The following is a 9,344-nucleotide window of genomic DNA, read 5'->3' on the forward strand; positions in this document are numbered from 1 at the left end:
CATCATATATGACGCCCGTTGTCGTGCCTCTGTCCTGCGGGATGTAAGCACGGACTATGTCTGATGTCGCGAAGCTGCGTGACAGTTCGCAAGGTATGCAAAGCGGCCGGTTGCTCGACGTCTATGGCCAGGACGTTCTTACGGGGATTAGGTCGAACGTCGTTTATCTGATTCGGCACGAGAGCTTCAAGACGTGCCGAGATGACTTGCCTATTCATGCTCCTCAATTTGGCCGAAGAATCAACGGGAACAAACAGCATAGTGTGGCGCGGCGGGCCACAGGAGGGCTTCACGGTTGGCGTACTTCACGGCGAAGACCCACCGAGGATCCTCCTCTTCGCCTTGCGCTTCGCCATAGGGACGAAGCCGTCCTCGCTGTCATCGCTACTCGCCGTATACAGTTCAGTGCTGTCACTGGCGGTGTCGTCATCTCGGCTGTTCCGCTTCCTTGAGGCCAACGTCGAAGGCAATGCCATGTCGGGACTACGTACAGCGGGGTCGGGATCCATCGCCGCCAGCAGGAGAGCGATGATTCCCGGAATACACAAAAAATCACAAAAACTCAGGAGACAGAAAGAGCAGCGTTCCATAGGAGAAATACTGCAAGCAGAGTCAATATACTAGGTGTTTCAGCGAGCACTTAGAAAACTTTTTAAAGGTTTCCTGTACGTGGCAGATAGCACAATCCTAGTTCATGAGCTGGTCTACTCGAAGAGGCGGACATTACTTGCATAAAAAATTGAAATGCCTAATTGACTAATTAACAAAAATTCACGAATGAAGTTTTTTGACTAATTACATTATGGCCCATATTGCAATTACAAATTATAGCTGTGGAGTTCGCAAGGTGGATCCACTTGCAACGAATTCTCCAGATGACACCAGTTTCGAGATATTAATTCCCAAACTTTGCGGAGAAATGCATTGGCATTCCAGTTACCTTTGTGCTTCAATGCATAAAACGACGTTTTGTTAACGCTGAGACTGCATCCACGCAGTTTTGTTAACAATCCGCTGAGACTGCATCCACGCGCACATTTTATTTGTACTTATCAGGTGAAGATATCACTTAGCTCACATACTCATCAAGTCGTTTGCCGGCTGCTACTTGCATAAGTTTCAGCAACACTACGTATTATTTATTGCAGCAGTCGCAGAACGCTGTCAATTGTATTTGTAGCGCATTGTATTAAGGCGAAAGCCTTAGGTGTCTATGTTGACGGTGCCCTTGGCCGCACTTGGTGGTGACGTTGGTGAACTGCGCCGGGACGAAGAGTGGCCGACGCAGCAAAAAAAAAAAAAGCTCGATTGACGTCAGATTTCTTAGGGGGGTTCCTATAGACAAAGTAAATTAGTGGCTTTGGCAAGAAAATTTGGTACATTACGGTCTGGGTGGGAATCGAACCCGGGCCTCCGGGGTTCGAGACTAGCACGTTTCCCTGAAGCCGTGACTGCTTTTTTTTATTTATTGCCGGTCTTTGACAATGTACAGAGCACACACTACAGAACAATATCACAAAAATAACTACAAAACATGTTGAAAAACATGAAAGCCAGCAGTCCAACATGGACTGGCGTTGTCGAACTAAAACTCTTTTGATGCTGTCAGAGGTTCTAGCCTCGACAGCCAATCGGGAACACAATCTTGTGTTTTCTTTATTTCAATGAAGCGAGACATACTGTCTCGAAAATAGATACGAGCAGGCCTAGCGTCTGGGTCGCAATGGTACCCAGCCATCCGTGCCCGCCATAAACAGTGGAGGCCATGGAGCATTATTAGGTCGTATGGAACTCCGTCCTCATTCTTTATCGCTAGGTACCTGATCCCATGCGGATTCAACGGAAACTCCTTCGTGATTGTCCATTTCAGGACGTCCCAGAAGTAGACACCTTCCCAGCAATGCAAGAACACATGATCTACGGTTTCAGGTTGCTTGCAAATCAAGCAGTGTGAGCCCCATGGTACAAGGAAGCCACGTTCTTCCATGAATGTTTTCACAGACAGTGTTCCTGCGTGTAGCTTAAAAAAGAATGTTTTTACCTCAGTGGGTACCTCCATTCTTTTCACCCGTTTAAGGACATCCTGTCCTGGTCCTCCACTGTATATCGCTCTGTACAATGGCACTGGAAATAGAATATCGCATACATCTTTATATAATGTCTTTCTTTTCACGCCGGATAAATAATCGAAAGAAAAACGCACTGAAAGAAAGCGCACACTATCGACTACTTCTTTAAGATAGCCGCGAATCGTTCCCCTGAAACCATGACTGCTTTCTTATTTTATTACCGGAACATTCACGTAACAAACACACAGCGCATCAATTAATTTTTTTGACAGCGCAGCTGTTTATGGCTAGGGTTCCGTGGATTTTTCTTGTACGTAAGGGGGCAAAACCTCAGGTCCCGCGCGAACGCGCTCGTGCAATTTCTCACGCGTTCGTAGTCTTTATCCTCAGCTGGCTTGTCGGCGTTCCTTGGATATGCATTTTGAGTAGATTAATTATCAATAGGCACCATTTTCAACATCAGTAGACTCCCAGATAGATAATAAAGGTTGCTCAAAGATTTGCCGCTTGCGAGACCCGCGTCGGCCATGTGTACGTTCGCACCGCCCGCTCTTTGTTCGGCGTTCCAAGCGCTTGCGTATCTAGTTTTCATTTCCTTCCGTTCTTCCGTAGTGGCGGTATATAAACAAACCACAAAGACAAGTTGCCGTTCTCCATTTTGAATTTGACATCTCTTCTGTCGTCGTATGGGGAGGCCGCGTATAGTCCGGACTCCCGAGGAGCAATGCGCCTTTGAAAAGCGACGGCGAGGACAGATGCGAGAGTGCAATCGGCGCTAGCGGGCCGCAAACACCAATTGTAAACTGATGCAGACAAATAATGACCACCGATGAAGACATTAAATGTGTGTACGTACCTTGCGTCACGATGACGACCGATAAAGAGATCTGATATTAGTACAATAAAACTTGTCGCTGGACTAGTCGGTTCATGTCATACCTTAGACCACATGGTCGCTTAGCGCAAATAATGAAGGAGGGACGGGATCAAGGGGAGCGTCAAGGGGTTGGCGCTCCCCTAGACCCCGTCCCTCCTTCATTATTTGCGCTAAGCGACCATGTGGCCTAAGGTATGCGTTAGTACCTTTGTTCAAAATTCTTTGTCACCCCTGTGTCGTGTGCTAAACAGCTTCGCTGCTCATCCACCTTCACAGAGTGGAATGACTCATGATGTTTTTGCCCAAAGAAAGCAATACGTAATCATAGATATAAACACACTTTCAAAAGATGACATGGCCAGCCACAATGTGGCTGACCGCACAATGTGTATGCATGCAAGTTTGAAGCCACGGCTGTTCCACGGTTCTGGCTTACTAGATGTGTGCCTAGTGCTTGCGTGACTGCACACATCACGTCGCAGCCATCTCAATGACTAAAGTTGCTACCTAGTGCGTGCACTAACATGCTGCGCTTTAGGTACTACGCTAATGTACATATGTGACGTTCAGGAGGTCGCCTTAGTGCCACACCTATACTTCCCATTGCTGCTCGTTATGCCTTGCAAGAAGTCTAGGCCCGATTGTATAACTTTATGCATTACCAATATGTCTTACAAAGAAGTTTAATCCCGATTGTATATCTTTATCTATTACCAAATGTGCAGCAGGCGTTCTTCTGTTTTGAGTGTAACACCTGCCGAACTTTTTGATGCTGGTGCCAATCGCTGGAAATAATCTGTCAAGAAGTAGTGAATTGAGGCCATAGAGATTGTCCATTGCTGTAGTGGGCATAAAGCAATTGCGTGGGACTGTTGTACGTTCCCCATCTCGGTAGCAGACTCATTTTCTTCTCGCTGACTGTCTTATTTTTCTTGAAGGCTGTTTAGTTTTCGTGGTACTAACTGTTTACTATACGTCACAAACCTTTCTCTTTTTGTCTCTCTTTTAGTTCTTTCTGGATATTTTATTGTTTTAGGATTCTGAGGTTATCTTATTTTACATGAGAGAGAGAGAGAAACTTTATAGAATAAAACAAAATTTTAGGTCCAGCTTGGTCCAGGAGGGGTAGTTGGCTATCCTGATCTTCGTCCGCAAGCCGCGCCTTCTACTGCCTGTTAAAATGTTGCGTTTTTAGTTGTGTGGAGTTTATATGTGTCGGTCTGTTTCGGCACATCCGCGTGATGTGCGGTAACGTTGGCGTGTCAGTTTATAGTATGTGGTGAATACGGCTAAGTGTATGTAGGCTTGGGTAGGTGTGTGTTTGAAGTAGGCGCATGCGAGAGCAGATGGCAAACTGTTTTGTTGCCTCTTCTGTTTAGATTTCACCTGCTCGATGCGACGCTGATTTTTCAACTTCATCTACTACGAGATGGTTTTATTTTTATTCAGAGCGTTGTATTCATTTTGATCCGGTATTTCAGACATTAGAGGTTATTTGTGTGTCTTTTGTCATAGAGTGTTTTTTCAAGAAGTATGTTTAGTTGTTTCCTATACACATTATTTAGAAGTGTACCGCGGCTCACTTGCTGCTGGACTTGGTAAGAGGCTGCAGCCTTGTCAAGCTGTAGTTTACGGCCTTTTTCTCGTCAGCCCCATGTTTTTCGTGGAGAAATAAAAGTTCATTTTGATTGATTGATTGATTGAAAGTAACTGGAATGCCAATGCATTTCTCCGCAAAGTTCGGGAAATAATACTTTAAAACTAATGTCATCCAGAGAATCCGTTCCAAGTGGATCCGCCTTGCGAACTCCACTGCTAGAATTTGTAAATTGCAATATGGGCCATAAGGTAATTAGTTAAAAACGTAATTAGTTATTTTTAATTAGTAGACTATTTCAATTTCTTGTGCAAGTAATGTCCGCCTCTTGGAGTAGACTAGCTCATGAACTAGAATTGTGCTATCTGCCACTGGGAACCTTTAAAAATTTTTGAAAGTGTTCGCTGAAACAGCCTGTATTAACGCAGTGTAAATAACTGTTGAGTTCTGAAAAAAAAAAGATTAAAGCATTCCTCGTTACATATAACAACGAGTAAATTCAAGGTATACGTAGGACGTACTAAGGATTTTAATATACCACAAATGCTCTCTTACGCTTGATAACTGAAATGTCACAAACAACCGCTTGATCTAATTCCTAATATTTATCTGGTTTCACCAAACTTTATTCTTCTATTTTTTTCTGTTTTCTGGCATTGTTCTAGAAAGGTAACTCCGGCGATTTTTCGATGTCAACGGATGCAAAGATATTCGCTGTGTACATTCATTTGCGCACTTCCGTCATGTCTTGACAAAAAGTACTTTGAAAGTGGCGTAGATTTTTTACAAATTAATTTTATTAATTCCCTCGAACCACTTGCCTTGCCTGCTCCTCAGCTACTGGCCACATTGTGTTAGGACGTAAAAAGTGGCATACATAGAGCATGCTGGGAATGAATGGCAAATGACATCGGTGAGGAGCCGGCAATAGTGCGCTAGTGTTTGGCGTGATAAGTTGTGGTCGCGAGAAGTTACGTTCTGTGTGGACGGGAAAGTGATGGTTGACAAGTGGTGTTGCGTTTCTGGTTGCACAAACTTCAGCCCTTGCCAGCCGCACACACACACTGTTTAAGCCGATCTCGATCGCGTTCAGACGAGGTTACACCTATCACAGTCGCCGAGTTCGTGTGTCTTTATTACCGGCGGGTCCAAGCAACTGACCTGAAGGCAATTAAGCCTTTATGGTGAAGAACACTGCTTTTGTAGTTCAGTTTTGACCCATACGAAACTTGAAATAAACCATTATTTATTTCCTGCACTGAACACACTAGAAGTTTACGCAAGAACTCCTCGGTGAGTTGTCTAAGGATGCGTAAGCGTTGGGCCACTTGCTCATCTCCATGCAGCCCGGTGTCATTATCAGTGTCATGAAACTTGATCCGACCAGTGTAAACGACAGCGTTGCGGCGACACGAACTACTGCGGAAGGCCATCTTCTGATTGATGGCCAAAATGTCACTGCTGTAGTCGACAGAGGAGCCGACTACACTCTCGTCAGTGGAGCCTTGGCCATCAAATTGAGGAAAGTCAAGATTGCTTGGGAAGGCCCTCAAATCCGGACAGCTGGAGGACACCTCATAACGCCGACCAGAATCTGCACGGCTATAGTTACAGTTCATGACTGGACTGGAGTTGATGACAGTTAATGACTGAACAACAATGCAATTATGCATGTTCAGTGGCTGAAGCTCTACTACGATTCACCTATCCTGTTCTGCCCGTAGGCCGCCCCGAGACGGCCCCTTCTATCTAGGGAGGTAATTGTAGTGGAGAAGGATCTGTGGATCTCCTAAAGGAAGACGAAAAGTTAGTTGATTCTGAGTGCCTACATCGCCTGAGCTAGAGAGAGAGAGAGAGCGAAAACGAGAAATGAGGAACAAAGATGTTAGCCAGATTATCCGCCTGGTTGTCTACTCTGCACCGGTGGATGCGGTAAGGACAGAAAAGAGGAGGAGAAAACAAGGAAAGATATGAAGAAAATAGGAAGAAAGCAAGCAGTCTGCCTGCACGAACACAGGGAGTGCTTCTGACAGCGACTATAGTTTTTCAATTAGTACCGGTGCTTTAAAAAAACACACTCACACACTAGCGCCTTTAAAGCAAGACTTTGGCTGGTAGCGAAGGTCCAAGAAGTCTGTTTTTCGTAAGGCGGAGGTTGTCAAGCTTGTCGGTCGTGGTGCAGAGGACGTTTATTTGTGCCCTTGAGCGAGGAGAATCGCACAGAAGGTGCGCAAGCGTTTCCTGAAACTTCTCCTTCACGTATGGCTGTTCCGATAAGGAAAGAGTGGGAAGTAGTGAAGGCCATAGACGACAAATGAGAGTTGTCTTCCGTCGTGGTAAGCCTTTCAGAAGGCAGCTCTGTAGATGGGGATCCAGGGAACGAAGGCACTGGTTTGTAAAGCCCGCCGAATTCTATTGGGACAATGTGAGCTCGCGTATAAGTGCGCATAGCTTTGCCACTGCATCCGCTGTTGACGTCAGCTTTCGCCTAAGCTATTGTGACCTCTCGCAACGGTGCTCTTCGACGCTGACTCTATTTAGGTAAACGTTTTACGTAAGACCTATCTTTACAAATATAATGAATGACACAGAGTGAATTCAAATTAACAAGATAACTATACACGGGCGTTCTACGTTAAAGAGATGCGCGAGTCTCAGGCACATTTCGGGGATGGACTGATAGGAACGGCCAGCTGTTGTTAGTGTGGCATGTTTTTGATCATCTTCTTTATTTATTATTATTGTTATCTTTACTTATTAATGTTGAATACTACTTTCGTGGCATTGTTTATAAAACATGAGGGTACTGAATAGTGCCGGCAAGCGACACTTACCGTATACCTTAAGTAACAGTACCATGAGAGTGCGTAAATCAGTATGCCGTGTCATGCGATTATTATATGCAAAAAAGCTTTTTTTTACGTCTACCTTTTGGTTTTAGCCTTGTTTCATGTATTATGTCGTGGATATTTGGGCGCACGAGGAATAGTAAGTTCCATTGTTCCATTGATCTCTCCTGTTAAGAGAAACTTCTGATTAGACGAACAAATTTTTATGGTCCATTGGAGTTCATCATCATCATCATCGTCATCATCAGCCTATATTTTATGTCCACTGCAGGACGAAGGCCTCTCCCTGCGATCTCCAATCACCCCTGTCTTGCGCTAGCGTATTCCAACTTGCGCCTGCAAATTTCCTAACTTCATCATCCCATCTGGTTTTCTGCCGACCTCGACTGCGCTTCCCTTCTCTTGGTATCCATTCTGTAACCCTAATGGTCCACCGGTTATCCATCCTACGAATTACATGGCCTGCCCAGCTCCATTTCTTCTGCTTAATGTCAACTAGAATATCGGCTATCCCCGTTTGTTCTCTGATCCACACCGCTCTCTTCCTGTCTCTTAACGTTAGTCCTAAGATTTTTCGTTCCATCGCTGTTTGTGCGGTCCTTAACTTGTTCTCGAGCTTCTTTGTTAACCTCTAAGTTTCTGCCCCATATATTAGCACCGGTAGAATGCAATGATTGTACACTTTTCTTTTCAACGACAGTGGTAAGCTCCCAGTCAGGATTTGGTAATGCCTGCCGTATGCACTCCAATCCAATTTTATTCTTCTGTAAATTTCTTTCTCGTAATCAGGGTCCCCTGTTAGTAATTGACCTAGATAAACGTACTCTTTTACACACTCTAGAGGCTGACTGGCGATCCTGAGTTCTTGTTCCCTTGCCAGGCTATTGAACAATATCTTTGTCTTCTGCATATTCATCTTCAACCCAATTCTTACACTTTCTCGATTAAGGTCCTCAATCATTTGTTGTAATTCGTCTCCATTGTTGCTGAATAGGACCATGTCATCTGCAAACCGAAGGTTGCTGAGATATTCGCCGTTGATCCTCCCTCCTAAGCCTTCCCAGTCTAAGAGCTTGAATACTTCTTCTTAGCATGCAGTGAATAGCATTGGAGAGATTGTCTCTCTTTGCCTGACCCCTTTCTTGATAGGTAACTTTCTACTTTTCTTGGGGAGAAACAAGGTAGCTGTGGAATCCTTGTAGATGTTTGCTAAGATATTCACGTATGCCTCCTGTACTCCTTGATTACGCAATGCCTCTATGACTGCTGGTATCTCTACTGAATCAAATGCCTTTTCATAATCTATGAAAGCCATGTAGAGAGGTTGATTGTACTCCGCAGATTTCTCGATTACCTGATTTATGACATGGATATGATCCATCGTAGAATATCCCTTCCTGAAGCCAGGCTGTTCTCTTGGTTGGCTAAAGTCAAGTGTTGTCCTGATTCTATTGGAAATTATCTTGGTGAATATTTTACACAATACTGAAAGCAAGCTAATAGGTCTATAATTCTTCAGTTCTTTAACGTCTCCCTTCTTATGGATTAGTATAATGTTGGCGTTCTTCCAGTTCTCTGGTACACATGAAGTTGTGAGGCAGTGCGTATAAAGGGCCGCAAGCTTTTCAAGCATGATGTCTCCTCCATCTTTGATTAAATCTACTGTTAATCCATCTTCTCCAGCAGCTTTTCCCCTGGTCATGTCTTTCAAGGCCCTTCTAACTTCAGCGCTAGTTATGGAAGGAGCCTCTGTATCCGGTTCATCACTATTTTGAATGAAAGTAGCTTGGCTGTCTTGGGCACTGTATAGGTCAGTATAGAATTCTTCCGCTGCTTTTACTATGTCATCGACATTGCTGATGATATTACCATGCTTATCTTTCAGTGCATACATATTGCCTTGTCCTAAGCCAAGCTTTCTTACTGATTTAATGCTGCGTCCATATTTTACG

Source organism: Dermacentor silvarum, chromosome 2, assembly GCF_013339745.2.
Source record: "Dermacentor silvarum isolate Dsil-2018 chromosome 2, BIME_Dsil_1.4, whole genome shotgun sequence".
Taxonomy (NCBI): domain Eukaryota; kingdom Metazoa; phylum Arthropoda; class Arachnida; order Ixodida; family Ixodidae; genus Dermacentor; species Dermacentor silvarum.